Below are 15,663 nucleotides of genomic sequence, written 5' to 3' on the forward strand. Positions count from 1 at the left end.
GACTAAATTAAGACTGCCCCAGGGAAAATAACCCTGCAGCTAAACATTTATTTGGGAAAGACTCTCATATGGTGTCTGATCAGTCTCAGAACACTGAATTGTTGCAGCAGAAAAGGAAGCATCTGGCTGGTATGGGGATTTATTGCAGGAGCCAAAGACAAGAAAAATTTGGAAGTGAAATATTTGTCAGATTCAAACCATAACAATAATAGGTATCTACTGTCAGTTGTTTTTAGTTGCATCTGATTTCTCATGACCCCATTTGGGGTTTTCTTGGTAGAGATACTGGAGTGGCTTGCCATTTCCTTCTCTATCTCATTCTACAGATGAGGAAACTGAGGCAAACAGGGTTAAATGACTTTTTCAAGGTCACACAACTACTATCTTGAGGTCATATTTGAACTCAGGATGATGGGTATTCCTGGCCAGGCACTCTACTGCCACCTAGCTGCCATACTAACTACTAACCCAAGGAGCCCAAATCAGTATTTGTGTAGAGTTGTATTAAATCACATCATCAAAACCTCTTACAAGATGAGTATGGGTCATATAATCTTCTTCATTTCCCACAGAGGAAGTTAAAGCAAGGTGAAGAAATTTACTTGATCAGGGTCACATAAGGAATCAGGGGCAGAGCCAATTTCTTCCTCTGGGTTCTTTTCAGACAATGTCATGTCTATGTTACCTACAACTATACAAATACTCTTAATATGCCACGTGAAAGATTTGTAGTTTCTTCTGTGTTGAAATTCTCTCTATCAAAAGTAGATCTTGGAACAAGGCATTGACTCAGATAAATCCTAGGGAGTTGCCTGAGGCCAGGATAGGTTAAATGTCTTGTCTGAGGTCATACAGCTAGTAAGAGTCAGAGGCTGCTTCTGTTAATGCTAAATTCTGAGCCCAACACTATCCACTACATAAATCTGCTTCTGGCAATTAATTTATTTAAAAAATAGACACATATTGAGCATATGGTTTAAAAGGTAAGAAAAACCATCCAATACAAACATATTTATATAACATAAAGTAACGAGATCAAGATGGTGAAAGGACAAGTACCCAAACAAATAAAAACTTTGATGAAAAAAAAATAACAAGTATGGATAAATTTGGGATCAGAATAGCTGGAACTATTTCTAAAACATATGGCCTAGATAGAAATGCATCACTCTTCCTTTTCTAAGCCTAATCATATTCTAAGGGAGCAAACAAAGTCCTTGGTTCTGAGAATCCCATGTCATGAAAACAAGGGAGAAAGTCACATATTACTTCTCTTTCTTCCACCAGTAAAGTAATTAAGACTTCCTTTCCTCACCCCCTTTCAAAGGACATAGATGAAAAAAGGTGTAATAATAAACATGCAAATATTTTAAAATGCACAACTTCTGGCCAAGATAGATGCCTGAAAGGAGGTAGTTAGCTACCATATCTTTTCTCCAGTAACAACCTGAAATTCACACCAGCCTTAAAAATGATCAAGAAACTATAGTGACTTCTTCCACTTAACAGGCAACAGGAAAGGAGATCCTCAGCACCAACACAGGCAAACAAGTCAACAGCTTCCCAGCATGATCAGAGACGGAACACAGATATAGGTAGCCTTTAAAGGCTTTGTGTCCAGAAGTAGCAAGGGAGGAGCTCTGAATCCCTCAAAAGTCCCAGGGAGCTCTGAAAGCCCCACGGCACTGAGAAAGTTCCAGGGTGATGACCTTGGAAATCCCAGGAGGGGGCAATGACCAGTGCTGTGCATTAGCATGGGGACCTGGAGATTCTGGGTGTCCACAGTCTCTGCAGCCCTGTAATGGGAATAGGATTTTGAAGATCTTCTCTGCCCCTTAATAGAACTAGGGGGGAGTTTGAAGACCTCCCCTGCTTTGAAAGTAAACTCTGCCCCCTAATAGGCTGACTGTGATCACATGGAGCCTATGGTGGGAGGAGTTCCCACAAGAAGCTGGTAGTCAGAGCTAGCAAGATGGTGGGGGAGAGAGGACACTCATGCAAGGATTCAGATAGGTTTGTGAGTAGATATTGTATTGGTTTGTGGGAAGGCCAAAGGATGCTGTTGCTCTCAGTGTTATTACGGTTTCTGAATATCTTTGGTACTATGATGTAATTGACTTGCTGGTTTGGGGATTCAGTTTTCTGGTGTCTAAATAAATGCTTCAGTTCTATCCTCTATCTGGAGAGTTTGGTATATTTTGCTATCAAATGTCATGTGATACTTATAGTCACAGTCTTTATTGTGATCGTGGGTGCTGTAAATTACACTGGAGCTACAGGCCCCTAGCACTTTTCTGACACAGTGGAGAGGGCCCTGAAGATGCAGTACTCTGAATCTCAAAGATCCAGGGGGCCCTAAACCCTGAAAGGTATAAGTCAGAACAAGAACCAGCTGATCCAGAGGACCTATCACTGCAAAAGTGTAGCAGGTGCTAAAGCCTGGCCCTGGAAAAAAGCCCCAGTTTAGGAACTAAAGTTGGAGGACTATTAAACCAAAGGAAACATTGACTAGTATACAAAATTATTGCAGATCTAGAAATTACCCCCCAAAAGAGAGAGAATAATTATTATGGAATTGTAAGCAGAGACTCAAAAGAAAAAAATGATTTTTCCATGAATAACTCTAAGATCTGAGCAAGAGGTAAAACAAACAAAAACCCACAAAAACACCCCCAAGAAATATAAACTTGGGAGGAGAAAATTGGAAGGATAATTAGAAGATAAAGTGGTGAACTTTATCTAACTAAGAGACTTCCTAGAAAGAATAAACATATCAATGATTCCACGAGACAGCAAGGAGTATTAGAACGAAATCAAAAGACTGAAAAAAAGTAGATGAAAATGTAAGACATCTGATATTCACAACAAACCTGGAAAACGGGTCAAATAAATTAGGAATCACTGAACTCCCCATAAACTATGATTTTTTTCCCCCTAAAAGCCTGAATATTATATTTCAAAAAATTATAAATGAACATTATCTATTAAGATCTATTAGAACCAGAAAGCAGAGTGAAAATAGAAAGGATCCACCAATAACATCCTGAAAGGAAAAGCCCCACCAGTGTCATGGCCAAAATCTAGAACTCCCACATCAAAGAAAAAAACACTGTGTAAGTTTCCAGATAGAAATCATTCGTGTACCAAGGAACCATAGTTAGGATCACAGAAGACCTGGCAGCTTCTACTACAAATGAGAGGAAATCTTGGAATACAATATTCCAAAAGTCCAAAGAGATAGGCTTACAACCAAGAATAACTTACCCAGCAACACTGACTATAATTGTATGGGGGGAGGGAAGGATGGAACTTTAACAAAGAAATTTAAAGCATTCCAGATGGGAGAAAAAAAACAAGCAGAATTAAAACACAAAAACAAGAGCCAAGAAAAACCTAGGGAGGCAAATTTATTTGAGCAATTGAAAGAGGTCCTATGATGTTGTAATGTTAATATCCTGATACAGAAGAAGAAACAAGTCTGTTAAAAAACCATATCTCCCAAGTGTACTAATAGAGTTAAAAAAGAAAAAACATTAGAGGGGAGGGGAAAGTTGGTTTTATTACAATGGTTCTAAAAGGGTCAATAGAAGGGAAGGCAAATGGAAGAACAGAAATGAAAAAGGAGAATAGAAAGGAGGTAAAAAGAAAGTGGAACTTACTATTTCTCTTAATTGCGGTGAGTGAAAAGTATACAGAGAATGGGGGGAGTGGATATCAAATGAGCTTCACTCTTATCTGAAACAAAAGATGGTTGAACACACACACACAGAGTTTGTTGTAGAAATACATCAAGCTCAAGAATGAAACCAATGGAGGTGGAAGTGAGAGGAAATGATGTTCAGTGGTAGTATAATATCTGAAAGGGAATAGTCACAAGCAAAACAAACTTCTTGATCATGAATTAAGGTAAAAGAAAGGGAAAAAAAACCCAAAGAACTAAGATCTAAGGGAATGCCTTTTATGGCCTCTTAGACAACTGAGGAATAGCTAAACAAATTGTAGTATATGAATGTAATGGAGAATATGACAAATAATATGTACTACATATAGAATATAATAAATAGAATACTAGCATAATAAAAATAATAATAGACGAAAGAGATGAGTTCATATAATCTTGGATAGTATGAACTGATACAGTATGAAGCTAGCAGAATTAGGATAATGATTTATATAAGAACAACAATATTATAAAGGGAAAAAACTATAAAAGACATAACTAAGATCAATGCAACTAGGTCTCCAGAAGACTTCTGATTGAGTACGTTACTCACCTGCTGGCACAGAGATGAAGGGCTCAAGTACAGAAGGAGATACATTTTTGGACAAAGACACCATGTAGACTCATTTTACTTGTCTTAATTGTTACTAGATTTTTTTTTTTCTTTCTGTATGTTTTTAATTGGAAGGATACGGTGTGGGTGGGGTGGTTTAGCAATGGTGATGTCATAAAAGAGGACCAGTGAAATATATTTTTTTAAAAACACATAAAAGAGAACATAAGGGAGTTCAGAAAGGAAGCACAGAGAAGCAGGACAGTTTTTGAAAGTAACATGTGGAATTTATTATATATATATATATATATGTATTGATATGTGTTTATCTACACACACATTTTAAAGCAAATGGTATGAAATAGAGATTCAGGGTTTCATAAAAAATCCTCTCTTTGTGTTCTGCCATGTATTTGGAAATGCTCTTTTGCGTGTCTAATCTCAAAATAAAAAATACAATTATAATAAAATGAAAATATATGTATATATATGAAAAATATGCACTTAAGAGACGGAAGTTATTGCATGAATGAATACCAACTATCTGAAACTCAGTTTTGCTAATTAGCATAATTAGTTTTATCAGTAGTGTATTTTTTGTAGATCTAGTGGATAGAGAGCCAACATAGAGTCATGAAGACTCAACTTTCTGAATTCAAATCTGGCCTCAGACAGTACCAGCTGTGTGACCCTGGGCAAGTCACTTAATCTGTTTGCCTCAGTTTCCTCTTCTATAATATGAACTGGAGAAGGAATGGCAAATCATTCCTGTATCTCTGTCAAAACCCCAAATGAGTCATGAAGAGTTGGACACAGTTGAAATGACTGAACAGCAACAACTGTAGGTTTACTGAACATAAAGCTGTCTAGCCATGTTTTCCAGAAGGATTAGCTAAAAAATGCTCACTTGTGGCCAGTATCCAATTCACTAGTTCTCATGTCTTTGCAGATTCTGGTCACGTGCATGACTATATTAGGAAGAGTTGATTTTCAACAGAAAAATAAACTCATTGCACTCTAGGGCAAAATCATGGGTCCAAGGTCAAGGATCCCATTGTGGGGAAAGGAGGGGAGGTTGAGTCAAATATATGTTTATTTGATGTCCTGGATCAAGAATCAAAGATTACAATCCAGATTAATGGTGACTGACTTCTGCACAAATGCCCAATTCCAGGGGAGGGATGAGTAACACTTCCCAGCAGAGTGAGCGCGCTGTATTTGTCCTCATGCCTGGAGAGGCACAAAGAGAGCCATTGGTAGACCACTCCTGTTGTCTGCAGCTCACTCTCAACTCTTGGTGCTATGAAAAGTCTAGGAGGGGAGGAGGTGAAGCTTCTGGGTCATCACTCTGCCAATTAATTTTATGCTGCGTCATTTGGACCAAACCTAAGTTTAGTGCACAGATTGGTTACTGTCAGAGCATCTTCTTGCAAAACAGTGAAGTGTGGGTCTATAAGCCCTGAAAGAATGTATACCTGGAGTTGGCTCTTTAAATTGGCCTAACCTTGCAACACTAAAACACCAAAATAATGCTGTTGCTTGTTTAGAATCCATAGATTCTTAATTCAGTTAACTTTGTCTTATAAAGGACATCCTTTATTAAACAAAAGAGGACTAATTTGAACTTACAAAGGTTTTCAGAAAGATTAAATGAATTTTACCTAAGAGATATCATTTGATCTAGGGATGACTTGTCTTTGTTGTTGATGTTGTATTGTTGTTTCAGTCATGTTTGAAGACTCTGTGACTCCAGTTGGGGTTTTCTTGCCAAAGATAGTGGAGTGGTTTGCTATTTTCTTCTCCAGCTCATTTTACAGATCATGAAAGTGTCTTGCCCAGGGTCACACAGCTAGTAATTGCCTGAGGCTGGATTTGAACTCAGGTCTTTCTTACTCCAGGCCCAGCACTCTATCCACTGGCTATTTAGCTGCTCAGATGACTCTAAACCCTGTGCATAGTTACTTCAAGAATATTCATATCAATTATAACAACCCAATCTTGGTCCTAGTGAAGAGTGGAGACAACACTTCTCCCTATTCCCTTTTGTAGGAGTGGAGGAATACAGACATGGAATAATTAATATACTATCAGATTTGATTGAGATGTTAATTGGTTTTGCTGAACGACTTTAAAAAACTTCTTTCTTAATTTTTGTTATAAAGGATGATTTACCGACTGGTAAATGGAAGAACATAACTGCAGAGGAAGATGATTTAACAACAAAAGACATCAGTAAGAATCAGATTAAAAATATAGAGAAATATTGAGAAGGTTCAAACTAAATTGATCATTGAGTCTTCAGTTCTAATCTCCAATACAAATATTTTTCATTTTTTTTTGCCATAATCAGGTCAGTGCTGCCATATGGCCCAGGACCAAAGCAATTGAGAAATTCGTTTTCTGGAAAAGACCCTCCAGGAGATGTTAGCATAGCATGGTGGGAAGTACACTGGATTTGGAGACAGTCACATGCAGCTTATTTACCTGGGGCAAGTCACTTAACCTTTCTGGGCCTCAATTTCCTCTTCTATAAAATGGGAAGGTAGATGACCTCCAAGGTCCTCCTTTTTGCTCTAAATTTATCACCCGTTGACATATAAGTTTTCATCCCAACTCTGAGGTTAGAATCAATTGATCAATAAGTATTTGTTAAAGTATTTTTTTATTATTTATGCTAGCAGTATGCTAGATACTTGGGATAAGAAGATAAAAATGAAATTGTCTTGGCTCTCAAGGAGCAATGGGAGAGATGACATATGCAAATATAAATACCTACAAAATAAAATGTATGACAATTTTTGGAGGACAGGAGGTACTAGAAACTGGAGAGATGAGTAAATTCTTCACATAAAAGATGTTTTGGAAGAAACAGGAATTCTAAGTGGTAGAGGTGAGGAAAAATTGCATTCTAGGAATGTAGGAGAGTCATTGAAAAGGCATGGAGGTACCCAGGTGGCATAGCGGATAGAGTACCAGCCCCGGAGTCAGGAGGCCCTGAGTTCAAATCCGACCTCAGATACTTAGTAACTGTGTAATCCTAGGTAAGTCACTTAACCCTGATTACCACCAAAAGAAAAAAAAAAAGAAAAGGAATGGAAATGGGAGATGGAAGCAGGAGAGGGAATGTCATGTGTGAGGAGCAGCAAGGCCAATATAGTGAGACTATAGCATGTGGGATATATATATATATATATATATATATATATATATATAATATGTCCATAATATATAAAAATATTTATGACATATAAAATATATACATATTTATAATAAATAAATGTATGTATATAAATAATATAATGTGTTATATAAAATGCATAATATAGAAATTATACATATATTTATATAATATATATAATAATATATAAAAATACTGGAAATGTAGGTTGGAGCCATATTGTGAAAGTCTTTAAAAGCCAGAGTAGCTATATTTGATTTGAAAGTCATTAGGGAACTAAAGGAGAATAATGAGTAGGGAGGTGACATGATCAAAACTTTGATTTAGGAAAAATCACTTTAGTAGGAAAATCACTACATTTTGTAGAAAATGAATTGAAATAGAGAAGAGATTTGCGGCAAGGAGACCAATTAGAATGCTATTGCGACAGTCCAGATGAGAGGTAATTCCCGCCTGAACTAAGATGGCAGTCATATGACTAGAGAAAAGAAGACAGATACCATGAATGTGGAAACAACAGAGTTTGGCAACTGATTCTCTGTTGAGAGAACTCTGTTGTGAGGCAAAGGAGAATAAAGAGACAAGGATAACAATGAGTCTGAGACTCTGGATACCTGGAAGGACAGCAGTAATCTTGACAGAAATAGGCAAGTTATCAGAGCACAGTGCTAATGGGGTCATGGGCTACATCCATGTAGGGGGCAGTTGGCTTCCATCTGTTTCCTAAGCCACAAGTTGTGTCCTTGACTCTAGTCAGCTGCCTGGCAAACATGGGCACTTAGCCATAAGAGATACTTGGTGGGAGAATGCATATGGATCTATGGAAATTTCTTATCTCTCCTAAAAAAAAAATTACTCCAAATTGCCATTTATTCAGCTCCATTACTTTGCGGGCTCCCTTTGGCTGCATGCCCTTTGGACGTTTCATTGATATTTACACTACCATCAGAAGAGCATGGGAAAAAAAAATGCTCAAACTAAAACCAATTAATTTCTCCACTTGTCAGCCACTCTGGCAAGAGATTTAGTTGGGGGGAGGATGTTGACACTATGCACTAAAATGAGGCTCGGGGATTTTATGTGCATTTCAATTATCTAAGCTACCTTTTCCTCCTATGACTATGAATGAGTGTGATTTGTCTGTATATTAATTGATGCTCTGTCATAATGAAATAGGGAGGAAAAAGACTTCTGAATAGTTGGAGAGCAAGGAAATTATTTGGGGAAAGGACCTCCTCCCCCATCTGATGCTTTCTTATTGATGTCACCTCTTGAAAAGAGGCCATGTCAGAGTACTGACGTAGAAAGTAACATTTTGGAAGTTGGGAATTAAAAAATGCAAAACAGTGAGGCAAAGAGAATCGATCCAGTGCTAGGAAGAGACTTGAAAATTATTTTCAAGCCTCTAAACAAAGCCATCAATGTGCCCAGTTTTCTAATATCTCTTAGTGAGACAAAGGTTTCTGAGAAGACAGTAACAAGGGTCATTCTTGATGTCTATATAGATAAATGAAACCCTGCTGCCTTGAAAGAGGTCAAGACAAGAATGTTGAAGCAAAGAGACAAGACAAAAATCTTAGCCAAGACACTTTTTCTATGAGCTGTTATATCTGTAGCCAAAAAGCAAACAAGCAAAGAAAATAGGATTGGAAATGACCTCTCTGCCTTCCCTTTGCTCAGTAAGAACCAGGCACTGTGTGAGAACCTGCCTTGTCATTGGTATTCTAGAACAGAAGGAGTCTTCAGCACCAAAGGGTGAAGAGCCCTCCCAGGGCAACTCAATAATCACATTAAGTTTTAAGATTATCTATCCATCAGAGAAAATAAGCTCAGTAGAACCAGCAGAAACTAAGTGTTAGAGTAAAAGAGGGGGAAAAATTTATGTCATTCATCAATAGTTAATGACTATTAATAATTAATAATAGCTTTGCTTTCTAGAAGCAAAGACACAGCTATTTTGTCTTCATGCCTTCTATTATAATCTTCCTTAAGGATCTTTTACGCCAGATACTCAGAGAGGGAAAAAGCCAAACGAAAACAAAAAACCACCCCCCAGACATGACCATCACACAAAGGGATCTGAAGAGTTTGCTGACTTTTCTATAGTGCATTAGAGAGTATATTTTCACAGTGAGTTTGGCTTTCAAATGAGTCTGATCTTCCCCCCAAGTCATCATCATCATCGACACTTATTAAGCACCCACTATATGCCAGGCACTGTGCTTAAGTACTGAGGATACAAGAGGCATGAGACAGTTACTGCCCTCAAGGAGTTCACAATCTAATGGAGGAGAGAAAAAAAAATAGAACTCCGTTCTGTGTAATTCTATCCTCTTCTTTCCTCTCCCCTTGCTTTTGCCCCCTATGAGATTGGAAGAGGAGGATCAAAATTAACTAAGGAGGACAGAAAAGGATTAAGGAAGATTAAGAAAAATGAAGGAGGACTGGGAGAAGATCTGGAAGAAATATACACAAGAAAAAGGAGAAGGTAGTTGGTAAGACAAGGCAAGGGAAGGAATTAGAATTAAAAGCAAATTGATAGAGAAGACTCGTGAGTGAGGTAAATTAGTGAACCAGAAGGCTGACACAATGCTGAGGGGGAGGTAAACGGGACTGGAACTGTTGTTGAGATTAAGAAAAGGAAGTTGAGTACCATTATAAAGTAATTTAAAGGGACAACAGTCTATAAAAAATTTAATTAGGTTGAAATAAGTGTAAATACTAGCAAATCATTTTTTTAAAAGCCAACACTAAAAATCTCAACCATTATGGAGAGTGGTAATTGCACAGGGTGAGATGCTTCTATTTGTGCTACAGTATAGCTGAGTGATCTCTCTCCTGGAAGAGAAGGTTTAAAGAAGAGAAACACCTCTCTACCATGGAGGCTTTTAAGGAGAATAAAGTTTTTCTAAAGGAAAGAGGATCTAGGCTTCAAAGGGGAATAAAGGGAATTGAAGTGGAAGGGGGGGGGAGAGGGGTGACTGTCTAGATATTAGAGAGTGGAAGTATGTTAACCAAGGAAATAACAATTCTGTTGTAAATACAAATATATCTTACTACACAAAATTGAATTATTTGGCTCCTTTGGGGAGAATAAAGATCTAATCTAATGAGTAGAAGTTGAAAACAAGATAACCTGGGTTTAATGTCAGGAAAAACTTCCCAATAATCAGAGTCATCCAATTTGTTCTGTATATAGTTTGTACTTAGTTATTTGCATGTCATCAGTCTCATTTGATTGTAAGCTCCTTGAGGACAGGGTCTTTCTTGGTATCCTCAAGCCTTCAGCATGTTCCTTGAAAGATAGTAGGTGTTTAATAAAATGTTTATTGATGACTGTTATCCTTGGAAATCAAGCTGGACAACTGTTTATTGGGCATATTATATAGGGAAGGTTCCTTTCAAGTATGGGTTGAATGTGATGGCAGAGATGGTGGCAGAGATGATCCCTTTCAAATTCTGTGTTTTTGTTATTCTGTGACTCCTGGCAACAAACAAAACCCATCAAAATAAAGCATCATACGTAGTTAGTCCAAAAAAGCTATATTACAGGACAAATGGGGGATCCACAGAGAAGGCACTAGAACGTAGCATTTTAGCTGGGACTTTAAACCAGGAGGTAGTGACGAGGAGAGAATTCATTCTAGGCATGGTCCAACATCTGATACAAACATACACTGAGCAACAACGCAGCCAGAGACACAGCATAAAAGGGACTAACAGCAATAATGTGGATAACTCTCTGCTTCACATTGGTTGTTGTAAGGAAAGTCCTTTGCAAACCTTAGGGACCTTTGGGACACTATACAGGGTGTCCCAAAAGTCTCAGTGCAGTTTCAAGTTTTTAAGTTACAGGGTGTCCCAAAGGCTTAGTGCAGTTATAAGCTTTAAGAGTTTAAAAATGCATTAAGATTTAAGGCCTCCCTGTATACAGGTGATCATTATTAATGTGAAAGGAAGCCCAAACCCACACTCTTCTAGATTATTGCTTACACTACAGATGAAGAGCTTTGCCCAACATGGAGATTAGAGACTCCAGACACTAATCAAGAGATCTAACACTGCTATCAGTACAACAGCTCCCAGACACCAGTTGTTGGGCACCCAACGCACCGGGAGGCCAATGGAACCTGGAAATGTCCCAGATGGACAGAACTTGGCTGACCCAAGCTGCTGACACATTGGTGTCTGGGACTTTAGTTCTGGAAAATTGGCCCCAGACCTTTTCAACCTCAAATGCCAGAGGTTGAATAAATATCTTGACTGTATCATGTCGCTTATTAGCTCAGTTACTCTGCCAGTGGGAATCATCTTCCAGAAAGGGGTCAAGTGGCAAAAGTCCCAGCTGAGGTCATGTACCAGCATACCAAACATGTAACATAAAGATGAAGAGGTCACTACTGGATAAAGGTTCAGACTGTGAAAAGGGAGAAGAGAATGCTAAGAAAAAAGATCAGCATTTAAAAAAAAGAATTAAGGGGTGCCCAGGTGGCGCAGTGAATAGAGCACTGGCTCTGGAGTCAGGGGAACCTGAGTTCAAATTTGGCCTCAGACACTTAACAAAAACTAGCCGTGTGACCTTGGGCAAGTCAATTGCCCTAAAAAAATTAATTAAACTAACAACTAGATAGAAATGGTGAAGTAAGAGAGGCAGTGTGGGAGTAGTAATGAGTTATCCTCAAAGACACGAGGATCTGGGTTCAAGGTCTGCCCCTGACACATTCCAGTTCTGTAATTGTGGGCAGATCATATAGCTTCCCAACATCCCACAAACTCAAATTAGATGTCAATATACACTGTGGTGGGGGTGGGAGATTCCTTCTTCTAAAGTTCCTAAGTTGATGAAATCACGGATTTAGATTTTTAAAAAAATGCAAAATAATATCAGTGAATGGTCTTTCCAGTCTCTACTGTCAGGAAAAAATGTTGTCAGAGTTTTCTAAATTTCTTATTGATTAATACAGCAACTAGTGAGCAGGACATGTAAGTTATAGAATGGTGATGTCAATGGCTCTCAACATATCTCCCAAACCTTAATAACTCAAACCAACAATAAATGCACAGATATTAGTAATTAAAATTGCAACAAGAAATAAAGATGGTAAACAATCTCACACAATGTAAAGTCTTCTGAAATAAAAGAGAGCTGAATGAAGACTGAAGCCCTTACCATCCCTCTAGCTTGCCCTTTGAAACCTATCAGATAGGCCTCCATTTTGATCTTTGGTGATGGCCTAGAGGCATTTGCTAGCAACAGTATGAGAAAGGCTATGGCAAACTCTGGTCTCAAACTGCAAAAAAGGGGTAAGGCTCATAAAGACAGAAAGCAAAATGAAAACTAGAAAAGCATGCAAAACAATGCATAAATATGCAGTGAGAGAAAGCAGAAATCCCCCCCCAAAAAAAAACAGCAAGAAGACTACTAAGAATAATGGAATGACAGAAAATCTGGAATGGTTATAAAGAAAAATAAGAAAATTAAAAGAGGAAATCAGGATCAAAATCAAGGCAGAAATTAAATCTGGCTCTCAAGAAAATAATATGACAAAGGAGAGGGAAGGCAATTTAGAACACATATTGGAGAATCTGTTTAAAACTGTAGAGGCTCTGAGAAAGAGAGTGGCAGTTATGAAACTCAAAAATATAGATGTGGGGAAAAATTTGATAGAACAAAGGACAGTGTCATTGGAAGAACATGTGACTTCTCTATAATCCAGAGTAATTAACCCTGGGGACAGGATACATAAAGATATTTTTAGGATCCTGGGTCTCCCAGAAAAACATTGCAAATTGAACAATCTGCAAAACGTACTTCAATAAATAACACAAGTAAATTGTTCATAAATATTGAAAATAGACAGTAAAGTATGAATTGATAGAATTTACAGTTACCAACAGAGAGAAACCCCAAGATTCAATAATGAAGGAATAGCAATTAAAATACAGTTAAACTTCATGATATAAATGTCAAACAATATTGGAGGGAGTCAAGAAGACATTTAGCTATCAAGGAAAATTAATTTAAATAATCCAGGACTACTTCTTACTGAAAAGGAATTGAAGAAATTGGAATGTGATATTCCCAAAAGCAAAGATTAGACTGTATTCCAAAATAATATAACCTATGAAGCTGAGCATCAATGAGACAAAAAAAATCACTCAGCAAAAGGGAAACATTTTGGTTATTCCTCAAAAAGAAATCAGAGATGAGTTGACTATGTGACATGTAAATATATCAAATAAGATAAACAGAAGAAAGATAAATAAATATAATTAAAAACCAAAGCCTAATTGATGAAATCCATATTCTCAGGATTATAGGCTAAGACAACGCTTCTATTTAAAATATTCTCACATTTGTGAAGTACCCTAGAATAAAGGTTCTTAATCTTTAATCCATGAATTTATTTTTCTTGATATTTTGGTAACTGTTTTTCCAATATAATATTAAAAGTATATCCTCACTGGTGGAGAATGGAACTGGCAGTGAATTTCCTTAGGCGGGAAAACGACTGGGCAACATCATAACATGTGTAAATAGGGTGGGTGGAGAACAAAGGCATCTTCATCACTGGTTTCATTCAGTGGGAGTGAACACCCCAGGAGATCACCTTCTGTGAGTAAAGCCTATGCTTTCCAGCTCTGAATCTCATCCTAAAAGAGAGTATGAGTCCCATGGATGTACAGCAGACAGGGGAATATAGATCCAGAAATAAGGCATATGAATATGAAGATAGACAATGGTGAATGCAAGGGTATGAATTAGAGCTGTGACTCATAAAACAGTGACTTTCACTATCTGCTCCCCAAAAGGTTTGCAAAGTACTCCAAACATCATCTTATTTGATCCTGATACAAAATATTCAAGGATTCATTGATAGGTACTGATGCCAGTCATACTTATCAACACAAAGAGACATTTTAATAATCTCTGTATTATGTGCTCAGAGCATAGTCCTATGGTACACAAAAATCAATGTGTCCCAATAACATTTTCAGCAACTCTATACAGTCTCCAGTTACATCAGCAAGATGGATACAGTTGGAATTCCACAGAAGGTAAAGAAAAAGGGAAACATTTACACACCAAAAAACCAATAACAGAAGGGGAAGATCTACAGGCAAAATGATAAATTAATCAGCAAATGCTAGGAGATTTAACTGGAATTTTCAGAAAGACAAAACAAAAACTAACCAGATAGCTACAGGGTTACAGCTGATGTCTCAGCTTAAGTAAATAGGGGTAATAAAGCTGAGCCAGAAATTCTGTCACTGACCAGCTAAGTACCTAAGCTAAAGTCTGATGTCTCTGCTAAATTCTGCAGGCTCTAGCTTGTGAGGTGACTAGCTGTCTTAAAAAAAATTCAGAACTACTAAAATTCTCTTACCACAATCCTCACAATAATAGGAAGAGTCAAGAAGGCTGCATGACTTAGCCATGATCACATAGCTTGTCAGTCTCAGAGACAAAATTCAAACCCCACATCTTTCCTGATTTCATGGCAAATGCTCTTACCGCTCTGCCATGTTTTTGTTTGTTTGCTTTTGGTTTTAATTTGATTTTTTGTTGTTTAAATTTTTTTTTTTTACTAATGTTGCTAAGAGCAGAGATCCTTTTAAGAAAAGTATCTTTTATAAAACACCTTTTATAAAACTTTGGTGGCACAGCAGATAGAGTGGTGTGTTTGCAGTCAGTAAGACTCATCTTCCTGAGTTCAAATCCGGTCTCAGACTCTGTGACCCTGGGAAAGTCACTTAGCCTTGTTTGCCTCAGTTTCCTCATCTATAAAATGGACTGGAGAAGGAAATGACAGATCCCTCCAGTATCTTTGCCAAGAAAACCCCAAATGGAGTCGTGAAGAGTCAAATGCAATGGAAAAACAACTAAACAATAAAACACGTTAACTAAAACACTATCAATTTTTATACAGTTTGAAATTTTATACATGAAGCTCCCAAATCTCCCAGTTCTAGATCTCAAGATAGTTCATTCTCAAATTTTATCATTCATTCACTTTTTCTCACTCATTTATTTATCTACTCATCTATCTATCTCTGTCTGTCTACCAGTTTATTTATTTATGAGGCAGGTCTCCTTCACTTACCCAGGCTGGAAGTGCAGTGGCCACACTCACAGACCAATCCCACTTCCCACCATTTATCAGCACAGAAGCCCCTCAATCCCAGGGACTCGTCATATTGGTGCTAGAC

The 15,663-nt window shown here is 37.6% G+C and overlaps 1 protein-coding gene across 1 annotated transcript in view; it reads right to left on the reverse strand.

Moving 5' to 3' along the window:
• FAM124A (family with sequence similarity 124 member A) overlaps positions 1 to 15,663 on the reverse strand; it is a 113,599-nt gene that overhangs the window by 46,355 nt on the left and 51,581 nt on the right. The gene's annotated exons all lie outside the window — the stretch shown is intronic.

The sequence above is a fragment of the Petaurus breviceps genome, unplaced genomic scaffold (assembly GCF_028583685.1).
Source record: "Petaurus breviceps papuanus isolate PSGF00001 unplaced genomic scaffold, PetGlider_PUasm1.0 90594, whole genome shotgun sequence".
NCBI classification, from domain to species: domain Eukaryota; kingdom Metazoa; phylum Chordata; class Mammalia; order Diprotodontia; family Petauridae; genus Petaurus; species Petaurus breviceps.